Here is an 18,278-nt window from a genome sequence, read left to right as displayed (position 1 = left end):
AAGCATCTGTTGTTTATTCATTCATTTCACACATTTTACTAGTGACACTGAATACTGCAGAGCCAAAGATGAAAGGGGGAGCAATTCACAGGCCAATGAGAAGATGCATGATTATCATTCAGGTACTGAGGGCTGCAACAGAGGAAGAGTGGTGAGGGCACTAATGAATTCTTGCTATGTTCTGGTCATTGTCTCATACTAATAACAGCTCCCTGGAAAAAGGTACTATTAATCCCTAAAGAAACTAAAATTCAGAGAGATTAAATGACTTTCCCCAAATCACAAAACCAATATGCAATACAGCCATACGTCCTATCACACATCAGTTATTTCCTATCTGCTACAGCAAATGGCCTCCTTGAGTTTTGCAAGACGCCCTCAGTGCCAAGGCATGAGCCCTGACCAGGGAGTCGGAGAATCTTTCATTCAATCTTTCTTTCTCTCTCTCTCTCTTTCTTTTTCTTTCCCTTTCTTTCTTTCTTTCTTTCTTTCTCTTTTCTTTTTTTCTTTCTCTTTCGTTTTTTTTCTTTCTTTCTCTCTTTCTTTCTTTTTCCTTCCTTCCTTCCTTTCTTCCTTCCTTCCTTATTTCTCTCTCTCTCTCTCTCTCTCTCTCTCTCTCTCTCTCTCTCTTTCTTTCTTTGATGGAGTCTCACTCTGTAGCCCAAGGTGGAGTGCAGTGGTGTGATCTTGGCTCACTGTGACCTCTGCCTCCCAGGCTCAAGTAATTCACCTGTCTCAGTCTCCTGAGCAGCTGGAATTACAGGTGTGTGCCACCATGCCTAGCTAGTTTTTTCTGTATTTTAGTGAAGACGGGGTTTCACCATGTTGCCCAGGGTGGTCTTGAACTCCTGACTTCAGGTGATCCACCCGCCTTGGCCTCCCAAAGTGCTGAGATTCAGAGAAATTTTCATGGAGGGGGGACAGATGGAGTCAAGTCTTATGGGGTGAACATGAGTACCACAGGTAGACCAAGGTTGTGAAAGATTTTCCAGACAATTGGAAGAGCATGTGAAAGACACAGATTTTGAGAAATGTCAGGTCTAGGGAACTATAAGCCTTTTGGCACAAGAAAGCCACTGTGGACTGCAGAGGAAGGATGCCTACATTCAAATCCCAACTGCTACACTTCTAAGCTTTGAAACTTTGGCAAGTTTTTACCCTCTTTTTTCTTATCTATAAAATATAGATAATAATAGTACCTACCTAATAAAGTTGTCAAAGATTAAATGATATATGTGAAGTATTTTATACAGTGATAGGAACCCAGGAAGGGCTCTATGAATATTATATATTATTATTATTCTAAAGTAGCTGGAATACAATGTTCAAAGGAGATAGTGGCAGGAGACAAGTTTGAATTGAAAGACTGAGGCCAGAACATAAAGTGCCTCCTATATTATGTTTTATGTAATTGGAACATCATTGAAGGATTTAAGTATTATTTATGTGTATATGTGTGTTTTATGTAATTAATTCTAGTTCATCATTTTAAGATATCTTTCTGATGTCACTGTGAACAACAGATGAGAAGAAGTGAATCCTGAGGTAAGAAGACCAACTCTCAGAATACTGCAATAATCCAGGGAGGGTACCATAAAGATTTCAACTGGAAATGAGTCCATTGCGATGGAGAGGAAGGACAGGGCTGAAAAATACTTAGGAAGTAGTATCAGTAGAATTTGGTTAAGACAGAGCAGAGGCAGGCTACAGGGGTTGGAGGTGCCAATCATACAGATAGGGAAAACGGGAGGAAAAGCAGGCTTTGAAAAAGTGACTTGTCTTGTAAAATTATGTCCTGTTAAAACAATAAAAGAAATTAATATATTCAATCCCAAAATACAGGTACAATTCTGTTTGAAAGAGTTACCCAGATAATCTTGCTTCAAGTTTTCAATTAAAAATAAAGAAATTTCTTAACAAGTAATGTAGTCATAGAAGAAAACACTTAAAACTTTATTGAATAAAACTAACAAATAATTTAATATCATTTATAGGAAACTGTTATATAACACATACATTCAATACTGTTAGGTAAAGTATAAATTAATGGAAGGAGAGCACACACACAGGTTGCATAATGTTTATGATTTTATTAGTCAAGAATACAAAATTGAGTAGCTACATCAAGCAGAAACAGATGCTTCACAATCCAGCATAGAATCCTTTGACTTCCAAATTCCCGAAATAGACACACAAATACAGATGACACTGTCAGAACAAAATAGGGTCTCACCAGACCTATAGTGTTCTTTTCTGTTTTTTTTTTTTTTTTTTTTTTTTGAGACGGAGTCTTGCTCTGTCGCCCAGGCTGGAATGCAGTGGCCGGATCTCAGCTCACTGCAAGCTCCGCCTCCCAGGTTCACGCCATTCTCCTGCCTCAGCCTCCTGAGTAGCTGGGACTACAGGCGCCCGCCACCTCACCCGGCTAGTTTTTTGTATTTATTTTTAGTAGAGACGGGGTTTCACCGTGTTAGCCAGGATGGTCTCGATCTCCTGACCTCGTGATCCGCCCATCTCGGCTTCCCAAAGTGCTGGGATTACAGGCTTGAGCCACCGCGCCCGGCCTATAATGTTCTTTTCTTGATATAAATATGCATACGAATTCCATACGGTCATATGGTGCCAATTACCATTATTTCCTCTGGGCTTACCTATCTATCTAAGGAGAATTTACACCAACACTGTACTTCTACTTACAAGAATATATGAAAGCATAGTTAACCTCTGGCTTATGACACCAACTCAGGATCAACAAAGCAGTCCTCTCAGGAGAAGCCCATTTTTCTACAATTTAAAGACATTATAAGCATTAAATAAAAACTAAGTACTTGTAATCAAGTATGTTATAATGCAGTTAGGGAATTAGATTTCAGGTGTTTATTTTTAACACAAATCCATTAATTCTGACACCTAAGGCAAATGCCAGTCAACATGAACAGAGAAACTTTGATTAGTGGTATATGTTTTCAGATTTCTGGAACATTCATAGACTCTTCAACGTCTTGTGTACTGAAATTTTTTAAACCATTGTTTTCTCTAGAAACTAATGAAACTCAACAGAAACTCATTTTTCAATACTAAAACATAGTCATAAGTAGAATATTAATCTTATATTAATTAAGATGTTAACATATGTGAAATTTAATACTTCCTTTAAGGTATGAACATTTATCCAATTCATAATTTCAATGAAAGGAAATGTCTAAGAGAAACTGTTTTAATTCTTCAACCACAAGGACTACATAGAGCAGTTTCAGCACCAGGGATAGTAATCTTCCTGGATAGCAGCGAATGCTCTAATACTGATGAGTAAATCCTGTGTGTCTAACTTCAAATTAATTGTTAGGTTTATATGAATGAGTATAACATAGTTAGGAGCATAGGCACAAAGGAAACATTCAAATTTGTTGTTGCTGTCCTTGCTATTATTCTTGTTATATGTGAGGCTGATATGATAAAAGATACTGATTTAGGTCAAATACACATATTGCATGTGGAAAATTAATAACTATAATTAAATGTTTCTTGTTTTATACACATTAATTTTAAATACAGCCCAACAATGGACCACTATTTCTCAATACAAGAAAGTAAAACATAAAAATCATGAAATTCTTCAATCAAACCTAAGTAATGCTTATTGCAAACATAAAACATAAAAAACAACACATTTTTAAAGAAATATTATCTTTCCAAACACAGCCATATGATTCCTCTGTATTAGAATTTTTCACAGGAATTTTAACTAGTGTATTTTTTCTACATGTTTTAAATAATAAAACAATTTGAACTGTTGACTAAATGTGATATATTTAAACTATCGTGTGTATTTTAAAATGAGGGTGAAAAAAGACACCAAAGCCTCTAGGAAGTTAAACTGAAAATTAACTTACAGAATTAATAATTAGGAAGTTAAACTATAATTAACTTACAGAAGTTACCAAAAAGTGTTAATGCCCAACCCAAGAATGACTATAGATCTATTAGTTAGAATTTCCATATACCTCAATTTTTAATATGTAACTGTTTTGAAAAATTTGGCCAATTTAAAAAAAGCCATCAATATGTAAATAAATATATCTACATTAATACATATTCTTTATTCTTTATTAGATACTAGATAATCTGGGTTCTGCACAATTTTGTATCTGGCCATTTGTTTCATATGTCAATAACAAAAATACAATTTTTTGAAGCCACCAATACCAATATATTTTGAATGAGTGGGGCCATCTCTATGCTGACATACCATGGTTACTACACCAATTTATAGTTAAGAGCTATCTGAATGTGATGCCGGACCCAGGAAACTAGTACTTGTAAACCCAATCACCAGGAACGCATGGTTGAGTGGCCAAAATTCAGGCAACATACAGGTGGATAAACCAATAATCCACTAACCTAACGGTATAATGGTTCCCAGGAACCAAGGGGAACAAAATTGGTTGGAGAAGAAATACAAGATACAGAAAACAGCAACTTGCTGCTGAGGCCAGGTTCCTTACTGGCATTGGATATAGCCAGTCCTGAGTGAGCCTGGTCTGAGGTTCCCTGGTAATCACTACACATGTCTAGCTAGTGGCATTCCTTGGTCAGTTTTGAATGTGGAGATAGAAAGCAAACCAACAGTTACCTAATGACAGTAATTCTCTCCCATCCACAGGAGGGTTTTGCCTAGCATTCACATGCATGTTGCTACAGTACAATTGATTAATTAATTAACTTTAGCCAATTACTTAGCAAACTCAGATCAACAAGAGAGGAGGCAATGCTTTTGTTCCCAGCTGAAACCATACATACTGAGGATCGAATAATGAGTGCATACATCACCGATTGAGTTTTTTTACTTTCATAATATTTTGTGGTATCATGAAAACATGGTGCAAACCCCAAGGGAAATTTCTCTAGACATTTGACGAAGTTTTATCTTGCTGTCCAATTAGAAAATGGATGACTGGAAAGATTCTTCTAAAAACTGGCTAAGATATTTATTGCCAGAATTTTCTTGAGGAGAAACTGTTGGTTTAGCTCCACCTACATTCCCTTGCCCTAACCATGTAATCCTGAGCACCTGCTCCCCAGGAGTCAATGCTTTCCTTCAAAGGGATCCTTATACATACACTGGAGCTGACGCACAAAACTGTCTTGCTGCTTTTTGAGGATCTCAAATTTGGCCTCTTGTTTACATTATCCTTCTTTTTGTTCATCACATTTCCAGATTCCTGACTGTTTACCAAACTTTATATTGCCTTCCTATTCCGTTCTTGAGGATCCATGGTCATTGCAACTGTCTTTTCGGGTTTGCCCCAACTGTGACTTGTGTGACCAGTTTTGATTCCTTACCATTTGATTCCTGAGCACTATCTCTGGACATGGAACCTGCCTAGCTCCTTTTAACATCCCCCACAACTTGTCATGCACTTTATCCAAACCAGTTCCCTGCTCTGAGTCTACAGCCATGACTCACTACTGCCTGTATTTCCAGATTACTGGAATTACTGCTCCATTCCAGATTGCTGCCAGAATTAATGCTATTGCTTTCTCTGTAATACTTTGTACTTTTCAAAGGATCATAATTTATCTCGCTTCTGCTTACAATCCCTTTCTATAATGAGAGCTATTCATTCCCATTTCATTGGTAAGAAAATCAAGACTCAAAGAGGCCAAATAATTTACTTAACACCACAGTGTGATTTAATACTTCGAATGCTAGTTTTGAGGACCTTATTATTCCCCCAAAATCATGTTTTAGGGAATTTAGCTGTCCTTTAGAGAAATGATTTTATTCTGATTTTAAAACTTTTTGTTTTTCTTCCTTTAATATGTTATATTGCCTTGTAATGTAAGTAATCTGTATCAAACTATTGAATGTATTGAATTGTTAGAATTTTTACCTTTTAAGTTCTTTCCTCCTTTCTTTCCTTAATTGAGATATTTATCAAGTACTTACCATGTATTAATCAATGAGTATAGTATATTGCTGCAGAGTTTATTTATAAGCTATAGTCCCTGCCTTCAAGTAGTGCTAATGTAGTCAGGAAAAAATCGTGTAACAAATTACTACAAGACTATATTTTTTTCATAAAAATAAATACCATATAAAAGTATCATTTTCTGAAATCATATTATTTATATACATTTTACTAGTTTGTTGTCTGTGATCTCTATTAGAATATAAGCTACATGAGGACAGGGACTTTGTTTCATTTACCGCTATATTTCCTGTACCTTGAAACTACACACGGTTTGCAAAATACATTCAATAGATACTGTAGTAAGGAATACAGTGTTAGCTCTCCTTTAGGCTTTTATAAAATTCTATTATGTTTCTAGTGAATGAAGACTATTTATTAGATCCCACATGAGTGGCTCTCATTGCATAATCGGTTAGCATGTGGTACTTACAAGATGCTACATGAATTCAATGTATTTCACCTAAAGTTTTTGTTCTCTTCAGTTGAACTCCTTTTCGAGTTTTTCTAACCTTATTAAAAAGGCCATATATATTATATTATTTAACAGACACACAATCTTTTAAACATAGAATTCATGTATTTAACAAATTTGTATTGTTAGAAATATATAATGTCTCTTTAAAGTTATCCCATTTCATGTTTTCCTCACTGGATAGTCATTAGTATGTTTTCTGATGACTCTAAAATGAATGCTACAGAATTGCTACTGTAAAAATTATTAATTTACTAGTTTATTCAGTAAATTTCTATTTCATTTTAGGTTAAGACTTATGGCCACAAATCTCAAAGGGTTGATGTATCAATTATATTGACTATTTGTTGTTTATATCAACTACTTTTTGTTTGTAGTGGCTGCCTTCTAAGTTCCATTGCATCTCTGCTCTTAAATCTGTTCTGTGTTATATGTGATTATATTTCCTTTGGCATTTTTCTTAAACGTCAAACAGATTACATTTCCCAATTTTAGAGTGCTGAAACTGTCTTTACAGTTATCTTTCAAAAGAGTTAACAGTAATATCAACAGGTGTAAAGTTAATATGTTCTACAGTGATCCAATATGAGATGTTTGCAGTTTAGGCATTAGTAGAGGTTTTTTGTTTTTTTTTTTAAGAAAAAATTAATCATATGACATTTCTAGTGAATGAAGGCTACTTGCTAGATACTACTTAAAGACATGATGACTTTTATAAATATTCTGGGTAGGACAATTCCAAAGCGGTAACAGATAGGAAAAGAAAGTAGAGGTACAAAAACCTATTGTTCACTCACATTTAAAAAACTGGAAGCGATATCGATAATCTTAGCCATAGCTAGGAAGTGCATACCATATGAATGCTTCCACAGTGATGCTTCCACAGTGTTGTGGGTCAATGTCAACACACACACCTAAGAAATAATTTGGAAAAGTTAATGTCATGAAATGCCACTGTCCCTTTAAAGAAGGAAATCAGGGAAAACCCTCTGTCTTGGCATAAACTTAAAGTACTGAGCTTGTTTACAAAGAAAGCAGTAACAAAAGATTTTTAATGAAAAGGAAAAGGAAATAGATATTGAAAAGTCTGGTTTAAACCATCAGATATATTTTGGTAGACTGTTTGCTCTATTGGCTAGTAAATTATAAGGAAGTATTTTGTTATTATTATGTCTTTGTTCTTTCGGCTTTTTATTTTTATAAAGTTGCAGCGAAAAATACTTAGTTTCTAATATGCCTTCTTTCCCTATGACTAGCAAAAAGCAAAGAAAAGTTATATTGCCAATTTTACTTAATGTAATTAAAGGGATAAAACATTTAAGTTTGAGATAGGGATGGAAATCATTAAGGCTATCGTAAGATAAACAAATGTTGAATATATATTAGGCTATTCATTAAACAGACAAAACACTAAAGAAGACACTGATGTCCCATTTGCTCTTTGAAGAAGGGAAAGTCAAGTTAATGAATGAAGAGAAAATAAGTGGAGATTAGTGTATTTAATTATGTAATGTAAAAACTCACAAAAACTGTACTAAGCCCTCTTTTTGTGCTAATCTATAATCACCTGTTGAGCACTTATTACAGGCACTGTCTAAATGCTTTATATGTGTTATCTCTGTAAATCCTCCAAGCAATACATATGAGGTAGTTACAACAGTACCCCCCCTAATTCCATGGGTTTGCTTTCCATGGTTTAAGTTACTCATGGTAAACCGTGGTCCGAAAATAGTAAATGGGAAACTCCAGAAATAACAATTAATAAGTTTTGCATATCATGCTCTTCTCAGTAGCATGATGAAATATTGCACCATCCCACTCCATCCTGCCTGAGTCGTGAATCATCCCTTTGTCCAGTGTATCCTCATTGTACCTGCAACCTGCCCCTTAGTCACTTAGTAGCCATCTCGGTGATCAGATTGACTGTCACAATATCACAGTGCTGTGTTCAGGGAACCCTTATTTTACTTACTGACCTCAACGTGCAAGAGTAGTGATGTTGGCAATTTAGGTATGCCAAAGAGAAGTTAAAGTGCTTCCTTTAAGTGAAGTGGTGAAAGTTCTTAATAAGAAAAGAAAAAAATTGTATGCTGAATTTGCTAAGATCTATTGTAAGCATGAATTTTCTAAATGTGAAATTGTGAAGTTAAAAGAATTTCTTGCTAGTTTTGTTGTCACACCTCAAGCTGCAAAAGCCATGGTCACATTGGTGATAAGTGTTAGTTAAGATGGAGAAGGCATTACATTTGTGGGTGGAAGACATGAACAGAAACATGTTCCAATTGATGACAATGTGTTCCATCAGAGAACATTGAGCCTGTTTGAAGACTTCAGCAAGGGATCCTCTAAAAGGAGTAACACTTAGTCATTTACAGCAAGTAAAAGATGGGTACACATATTCAGGAATAGGTTTGTACTGAAAAATATAAACATTATTGAAGAGGCTGCATCTGCTGATGATGAAGCTACTGCCACATTTCTGGCAGAGTTGATGAAGCTGATTAAGGGGAAAGGATACCATTCACAGCAAGTCTTCAATTATGATGAAACCAGGCTCCTCTGGAAGGAGATGCCTAATAGAATCCACTTTCATAAAAGTGTAAAGGAGGCACCAGGGCATAAAACACAGAAGGACAGATTAACTCTGGTGCTATGTGCAATGCTGCAGGGCATACGATAAAGCCAGGCATAGTGTACACAGAGAACCCCTGTGCTCTCACAAACAGAACCAAAAATTATCTGCCTGTGTTTGATATAGGGTTCAGTACTATCTGCAGTTTCAGGCATCGACTGGGGGTCTTGGAATGTCTTTCCCTCAGATAAGGGAAGACTACCGCATATTTTACAGGTTCAGAAATAGGCTCATAGGTAATTTTTCTGGATTTGAACCCAATCTACCTAAATTCAAAACCCATTATTTTAGCCATTACACCATAATTTGAAGGATTATTTGGGATTAGAATGGGGATTGGATGGTAAAAAACAAAACAAAACAAAACAAAACAGTGAAATGTTTGGGATAAATGTTTTATTTTATAATGGAATCATGTGAGCTCTCTTGTGCTTATGAAAGAAAACACTGTGGTGTGAATTATGAGGGCAGGGCAAACCAGGTGCCCAGTATGCTTACTGAATGCAAATAGCCTGAAACATGCTATGTTATGTGTTCTTGCCATAGCAAAAGAAATCTGGCTGAGCTTGTTTTAATATAAACAGAGAAACTAGTGATGAAGCTGAGGCTAACATATCACATTTCATCTACTTCTCACAATTTTGGATCAGCCAGACAGAAGTGAAGTTTTATATACACATTTGTGTATATTTAACAGAACCCTAAATACTAAATATGATTAAGCATCTTAATTCTTTAAGATTCACTTTTACATTAACAACAAAGGGGTTATATACAATGTATATTCCAGAATATTTAAGTTTAGACTCTCAGGTAAAAAGGAAAGGTCAGATACTATGTTCTTTCTTTTTACCTCTCTTTTCTGATCCTGACCCTTCTGTCTGTTAAGTGAAAAGAGATACATTATAGTTCTGGGAAATCAAAGTATAAGCCTCCAGTTGTCTCCATGACAATGGAGCTGCTAATTGGTCAATGAAGTGGCTGTTTCAAGCCGTTCTTCCACCAGTTAATCCGTGGCTGCTAGCAGCAGAGAAAGGCTCTAATCCAAAACTTTATGCACCACTACTAGGCTCAGACTGTTCTATGAAGTTTCTCAGTTGAGCTAGAGTTTGGTAAAGATGCTATCACCTATTTTGAAGAGATTCTAATAATGAGATACCTATTCCAAAGGATCCTCGGATATTTTCTCACAGCATTTCTTCTCTCCCCTTACCCAGGGTATGTGATTTTTTATTATAAATATATAGATATGTAATCATAACCTTTTTCAACAAGGAGTAGATTACAAATATTTTTTCAGAAAAACATAATAAGGAACGATATATTAATGTAAGAATGAAATTAAATTTTGGTTATTTTTAATGAATATAATTAAAATAATTTGTTTATTCCAAGTGATTTTTCTCCAGGATTAAAATGATTTCCAGGAAACAGAAAGGCTAATGGCATTTTCTGAACCTTTCTTGGCATAGATAGAGATATAAGACCAGATTGGCTCCAGATATCATTTCTTGGTGGGGCATTTTCAAATATACATACAAAAACATGATGATGTTCATTTTAAATGACCTTTCCTGGTCTCATTAGTATCTTTCGTCTGGTCAATTTGGTAGAAATTAGTAATGGCTTTGGTCTGGGTCCCAGTATAGGCAGTGTGGGATAGGAGTAGAGCTGTGACTTCGGCCAGTCACAACTAGGATCAAATCCTAATTGTGTCACTTCCTTAAGTATGACTTCACACAACTGACAGAACTTCTCTTTAGACTAATGTCCTAGTATGGGGCTAACAAATAACTCACTTGAAGGACTATAGTAAGGGTTTAGAAATAACACATGTAAAAGTGTGTGGCAGATAAGAGATAATCAGTGTGTGACAGCTACAATTTTAAACAATTAAGCAGCCAGTAAAAATTAAATCAACTCCTTTCTTTAACATACTTTTCTTTCTCCAGACTATGTATACCAACCGCAATGGCAACTGCGGTAAAATAGATGTCTGCGCAAAACCAAAAGAAATTTACTGCACAATGTTTGTTAGTGTGAAAGCATTTTATACATAGTTTTTCTTTCTTTTTGAATTCCACTGAAGGAGTTGTGTAGGTGACTACATATATTAATATGAATTTCTTACTCTTGGCAAAGAAGGCAGAGAAGAGGAAAACTATTGATTTATTTAAGCGAAAATTTGTCAACCTATGCTATCTGAAAGAAAAATAATTTTTTTAAAAGTGGAATTGGGTACAGTGTTTTAGATCACTTTTTTTTTTTTTTTCTTTTTTTGAGATGGAGTCTCGCTCTGTCACCCAGGCTGGAGTGCAGTGGCACAATCTCGGCTCACTGCAGGTTCTGCCTCCCGGGTTTGCTCCATTCTCCTGCCTCAGCCTCCTGAGTAGCTGGGACTACAGGTGCCCGCCACCACGCCCAGCTAAGTTTTTTTTTTTTTTTTGTATTTTTTAGTATAGAGGGGGTTTCACCATGCTAGCCAGGATGGTCTCGATCTCCTGACCTTGTGATCTACCCGCCTCAGCCTCCAAAAGTGCTGGGATGACAGGCGTGAGCCACCACGCCCAGCCTTAGATCACTTTCATCTGGGTGGGAACATGAATGTATTCATGAAAACGGCACTTTCACTGGCAAGAATTTCAGTAGGGGAAGATGAGAAGGATAGGGCAGTAGACAGAAGCAAGAAAATGAGTAAGGCACCAAAGGAGGAAAGCACAGTATATTAATTGGGGATAGAGAGAAATTCATGTTGGCTGAACCCTGTTTTCCCACCTGGGGACTTCGGAATTGTTTGTGGACAGAATAAAAGTTAAACACATGCAGGTGAATTCGTTTCCTAGGGCTGCAGTAACAAAGTACCGCAAACCATAGGCCTTAAAACAACATAAATTTATTCTCTCACAGTTCTGGAAGCCCAGAAGTCAGAAAGCAAGGCATCAGCAGGGTCATGCTGTCTCTGGAGGCTCTAGAGAAGAATCCTGCCTTGCCTTTTCCTTGCTTCTGGTGGTTCCCAGCAATCCTCTGCTTTCCTCAGCTTGCAGCTGCTTAACTTCAATCTCTGCCTCTGTCTTTACATAGCCTTCTTCCTGGTCTGTCTTTACATCATCTTCCCTCTGTGTGCATTTTTGTCTGTGTGTCTCCTCTCTTCTTATGAGGACATGGACGTATTTGGTGAAGGGCCCACGTCACTCCATTATCTCATCTTAAGGTCACATTCACAGGTACTTGAGGTTAGAACTTGGATGTATCTTTTTGGTGGACACAATTCAACCCAAAATGGTGTGTATATGTATTTCAAATATATGTAGATGTGTGATTTTAAGTAAAAATTATTTAAATAGCATTATCAACCTGAAAGTAGCGGTTCATCACTGTAAATTTTCTCAATTAATGGATATTAAAGGAATACATTTGTCAGGTAGGAGTCTAACAGTCTAAAACTTTTTTTAACGATAAAAAGAGTTGTATACACTGAGAAGGGTTGGGATCTGTGGTATAGGGTTCCTGTGGAAGAGAATGAGATAAAACTAGAAAATAAGCTAAATTATGCAGGGCGTTTGGTACCAAAAGACTTAATTTCTTAGGCAAAGAGAATTACTGGTGATGGTGATGTTTTCACAGATGCAGTGCATGTATGTAGAAGCTATTGTGATGAATAAAGTAAAATTCTGGACCACTCATCTGTCCATCAAGGTGGAACGTTAGGAAGACTACCCAGGTAAGGGTGAACTGGAGAAGAGTGAGTGTGGAAACAAGGAGACCAGGTATGAAGTGACTAGAATCTAAATCAGGATGACTGCGGTGAGAATGAAAAAAATGGGATGAATGCTAGACCCACTCCCAGAAGAATGGGCAGAGGTATGACAATTTAATGGTGAATAACTATGTGTGTATGGTGCATTTGTATGCATATTTATGTGATGTTTACAGGTACGTGTTTGCATTAGGGTGTTTGTACGATATCTAGTTCATTTAAGATTCCAGAATATGTATTATTTTAGCACCATTTGACATTTTTTAAATACTTGCTGATTAATCTTCCATGTCTCAACACAATTTTTTTCTAAAGGTTTAATCTAGAATCACTTATTTCAATTAGTTTAGTTTTTGGCACACAAATATTTATTGGTTGGTAAGCATCAACATTTTAACTATTCCCAAATTGGGTCAACTTAGGATACAAATATAGAATTTCTATTTTGTGTTTGTGTTCCCTCTTTAAGAGGAAAATTAGTGGAGCAAAAAAGACAAAAGAAGTAGTGGTAGTTGGAAGAAACTGACGTTTAAGTTTGATGAAGAAATTCTAAATAGATACCTAGAGAGGCTAAATGACTTCAAGTCCCCAAGGTAGGGCAAATTGCATCCACCGATCCTAAAAGAATCTGAAAACTAGATTACTGAACAACTCTCAATGGTCTTTGAGGAGTCATAGAGAACTAGGAGTGCCAGAGGATTGAAGTGTTAAAGGCAGGGGGAGCTTAATTCTCCAAAATCCATAGCAAGTAGCTTAATATTGCCAAAACCAGTAATAATACTTCACATCGATATACTCATTTAATTTTGCTCAGATACAGAAACAGAGAGTATCCAGACTGCAGCTAGACAGTTGTCAAGGTCCTTTATGGTATCCTTTGGAAAAGCCAGAGGAATATGTGTGCTAGTTATTAGAACACTATGGTAGCTAATTTATTATTGAAGGCATATACTAAACAGGTGCTTATAAACAACTTAAATCAGTTTTTAAACTTTTTGACTACAACTTGCAGTAAGAAATACATATTACATCATTACCTAGTAAGCCTACATATGTATTTTTATGTATATGTGCGTATAATTAAAACAGATTTTATAAAACGGTACTTACCCTTACAAAATATATTTTGAAATTTCTCATTCTGTGTGTTTCTATTCATTTCATTAAAAAAACCCCTGCTGGTTGCAACCCACTAAATCAATTTCATGACTCCCTAATGGGTTGGGACCCACAGTTTGAAGAATGTGAATTGATTCAAGCAGAGTGATACTGGTGACTACTGAGCTGTTTCCATCCTGTTCAATCAAACATTTGAATGGAGTTATAGAAGGAATGTTTCCAAATTTGCACATAGGCTAATAAGACAATACATTATTTGCATGATATAATTAGGATTAAGAAATTCCTAGCAGATGAAATTTAAATGGAAAATTAAATAGAAAATTTGAATAAAATATATTTATTTTTTGTTTTGAGACAGAGTCTCGCTCTCTTGCCCAGGCTGGAGTGCAGTGGGGTGATCTCTGCTCACTGCAACCTCTGTCTCCCGTGTTCAAGTGATCCTCCTGCCTTAGCCGCCTGAGTAGCTGGAATTATAGGTGGCCACCACCATGCCCAGCTGGTTTTTGTATTTTTAGTAGAGACAGGGTTTTACCATGTTGGCCAGGCTGATCTTGAACAACTGACCTCAAGTGATTCACCTGCCTTGGCCTCCCAAAGTGTTGGGATTACAAGCGTGGACCACCATGCCTGGCCTTCAAATAAAATTTAAATTTAAATTGATATGTACAATTTTGTACTTTATCTCTCAAAATCTACATGTAAAGCTACAAATTGTAGATATGCTGCTGCTAAAAAAAAATAATAACAAAAGAAAAAGCCTTAGTTTTTCAGGTTGATAATTATTTCATGCAGCTATTGTGGTTAATAAAGTAAAACTCTTTATTAATCCTAATTAATCCTTGATGGCCTAATCTGTCCATGAAGATGGAACTTTACGAAGATTACCCATGTAAGGATGGACTGGAGAAGAGTGAGTGTGGAAAAGAGGAGACAGAGGTATGAAGTGACTAGGATCTGAACAGAGTGGCTGCAGTGAGGATGAAAAAAATGGGATGAATGCTAGACCTATTGCCAGGAAGAATGGGCAGATCTATAACTAATTTAATGGTGATAATAATTTCAATATGAGAGGAGAATGGAACCAAAATTATTTGAGAACCCACCACGTGCCAAATGTGAATCATTACTACATTACATGAATCATCAGTGTCATGTTAAGAAAAAAATCCAAAACCAAAGCAAACCAAACAGATCTAATTTGATTTGGGGCAACATTAACAGGAGCTATATTGCTAAAGGTTGAGGGTGGGGTAAGAACTTCCTTCTGTTTTATACAGATCCAAACCCACACCGAATTTGGAATATTCTGTTCAGATAAAGTTTAGAGGAAAGCAAGAAATCTGTTATTTAAAGAACAGGTGAAGGAAGTGGGAATATTTAGTGTGGAGAGCTGCTGTTTCCATCCATTCATTTTTGAACACATTTATTCAATGTAAATTAGAAGTCAGGCAAGGTAGATAAAAAAACAAACAAAAATAATGACACAAAATAACTGTGGGTCTTTTCCAACAGTCAATGAAGGGAGACATTATTGATTGACACCTGCTACTACATTAAGTACCTTAAATGTATTAGCTCCTTTAATCCTATGAAGTAGTATTATCATCCTTATTTTGGGTTGAATAAACTGAAGCTTTGAGGCTAAAGTCATTTTCCCAACATCATACTGTAAATTTAAGTAAATATAAGTGGGTGGTGGAACTAGAATCCAAATCCAAGTTCCATTGAATCTAGGGCATGACTTCTCTACCTCTCTGCAATATTGCTTCTTGAAACTCAGATTCACAGGTTTCTTATCTTTGAATGGTTGTCCTTAGGAAGTAGGGGTATGCAAAAATGCATACAAAGTTAATATTCACCACATAAAATGTATTTTTAATCTAGAGATTTAAAAATATACAGATTAGGTATCTTCTATGATTATGTAGCTTTTAATTTAAAATATTGTTAATGTAAATGCAAAGTTATTTGTACACATTCCAGGAAAAGGTTTTGTAGGCCAAAAGGAAACAGACCTGCTGATTTTTCTAAACTTTACATTTTTGGGATGGTATGGAAGACATATAACTGTGCCATTATGCAGACTTGTATGTGGTTGTAATTGTATGTGGTTATAATTGGTATTACATGTGTTTGCAGGTCACGGAACACACATGCCTGTATGCTAAGGATACAAAGACACATTGACGATATGCTAGCTGCTCAGCTGAAATTATTTTATGGAATTCTCACTTTCCTATGGGACATGTATTATTATCCCTACTGAAGGAATGAGGAGACTGAAACTCAAATAGCTTGAGTAGATTGCAAAGGGAGTAAGTTGTGAGTGTGACTCAAAGAATCACGCACTTTCCACAGTATCATAGCGCCTGGGAGGAGCTGATCGTCCACTGGAGAAAACTTTTTCATTGGTAAGCTCTTCTAAATATCTCTTAAATTGAATTAAGTATGCAAAAGAAGTGGAGTTTTCCTACTTAGAAATGGTGATATTATCTTTACCCACTATCTTCACTAAAGAAAAATGAGCAGAAAAATATAACCAAGTGCACACACATACTGCTTAAGAAAAAACACAAGAAAAATTAAAATGGAAATGTTAAAAATGATGTTAAGCTATTCATTCAGAAAGGAAATACGAAGTTCAGGTTGTCACTGTCTCTCAAAGTACTCATGCAAGAAGTCTAAAAATAGCAAAAGGTAGAACCTGCTGCCATATAGATATATGCACAGTGGGTAAAAAAACTTAGTATGACAACCTTTCAATCTAGATTTATGTATTTTAAAAAGATATCATTTTAAATTTGCAAATGAAACAGTACTCTTAAAAGCAGATGATACTCACTTGGGACAGACAAAAATGTAGTAGAAGGATATAAATGTTACAGGATTTTTCAATTATATAGTATATCTCAAGTCATACTATTATGACTTGTATGTTTTGTAAATTTTCAATACAGTTTCAAGCATTCTAGCATTTTATAATTCAATTGCTATTTAATATAAATGGACGTTAGTTACCACTGCTTTCAGAAGTGTTTGCTTAACTACTTTAATAATTCAATCACTTTGGTGCAAGTTTAAACAAATAAACAGACATGCAACCAAGAATTCATCCTAAGCACTGGTTTTGAGGAACTTTTTTTATAACCTGTGGTACTTAGAATTTTACCATGCTCCCATATCCTGGGAGTTAACTTGACTGGCAGGTCCAATTAAATATGAATAATAACAAAACTGATAATGGTGGATTTGTATATTGACCTTTTTCATTTGAGATAACAATTAAAACATCTGAATATACCTCGAGATACCTAATATTTCTGGTGGCTTTCAATAATCTTTATTGAAAAGGGCAGACCTCATGAAATATTAAAGAAAATTATATCCTTCCTTTCAAGGAATAGTCATGTCTATTTAGTTTTAATTCAATACAAGCAGTATGATTACTGGGTACATTTTAATTTTTTAAAATTAAAGGCTTATTTCTTATCTCTTGTGTCTGTGCAGACATAGATACGTACTTTTCTCACAGATCAAGGCTGGCAGTGAGAATCACCCATGTTTTTAGATAATTTCGAAAGTTCTCTGAATTGTACGTGCCTATGAAAAAAAGAAACATCAATAATTGGCATCATACCTGAGGATCGTCAGGGATTTTTAAAGTATGGGATTTGTTGTTCCCGCCAAACTACCCCAGTGTCACACACTGCAGCCTTTTTAGGCTGGGAGGCGAGTTCAAGAGCTGTTTGTTGTTCCGAGCTTGATCCAGAGAGGATCACTGTTTGACAAGTTCTATTTTAAGTAGTGCCTGAATGTGCAGGTGTCAGCCTCTTTCATGGCTGTAGAAGCACCATTACGCTCCATCTGTATTCTTCCCCCGACAATGCAGGATCGCCCCCCCCTCCCGCTTCCACCCCGTGCGTTTGTTTCTGCTTTGCCAGCCACTTTTTCTTTGGGAAATTCTAGGGAGGGCAGGCGGACAGGACTGCGAGAAAGGGCGAAGAGGGGCAGAAAGAGGTCGTCTGCCACTCCCCTACCTTACAAGGCACGTGGCACTGGCAGTAGCAGCAGCTGGATGCAACAACGGAGATGAGGAACCTCCTCCCAGCAAGAGGATATTGAGAGAAGGAGGAGGTGGCAGCGAAGGCAAGACACGCACACTGTGTCCTTCCCCACAGGGAAAATCCGTCCTCAAGGGAAAAACCACAAGGAAGCCACTACCCGCCCCGCCTCTCTCAGCTTGCCCCAGTGTCTGGCAGCAGTCCCCATGCACCTGCTCACCTGTCTATCCGTTCAGGGTGGTTGGGGGAGGGACAAGGG

At 36.4% G+C, this 18,278-nt stretch overlaps 1 long non-coding RNA gene across 1 annotated transcript; it reads right to left on the bottom strand.

The window, feature by feature from the left end:
• Positions 1-7,245: 7,245 nt before the first annotated feature.
• LOC117096480 lies at positions 7,246-18,248 on the bottom strand. Its single transcript, XR_004442501.1, has 3 exons — positions 17,996-18,248; positions 17,480-17,558; positions 7,246-7,361 (listed from the first exon to the last, which is right to left on the bottom strand). It is a non-coding gene; the product is annotated as an uncharacterized LOC117096480 (long non-coding RNA).
• Positions 18,249-18,278: the final 30 nt, after the last annotated feature.

The sequence above is a fragment of the Trachypithecus francoisi genome, unplaced genomic scaffold (assembly GCF_009764315.1).
Source record: "Trachypithecus francoisi isolate TF-2019V2 unplaced genomic scaffold, Tfra_2.0 Contig01461, whole genome shotgun sequence".
Taxonomy (NCBI): domain Eukaryota; kingdom Metazoa; phylum Chordata; class Mammalia; order Primates; family Cercopithecidae; genus Trachypithecus; species Trachypithecus francoisi.
Note: the sequence above shows the minus strand (reverse complement) of the source record. Positions and strands in the feature narration are given on the sequence as shown.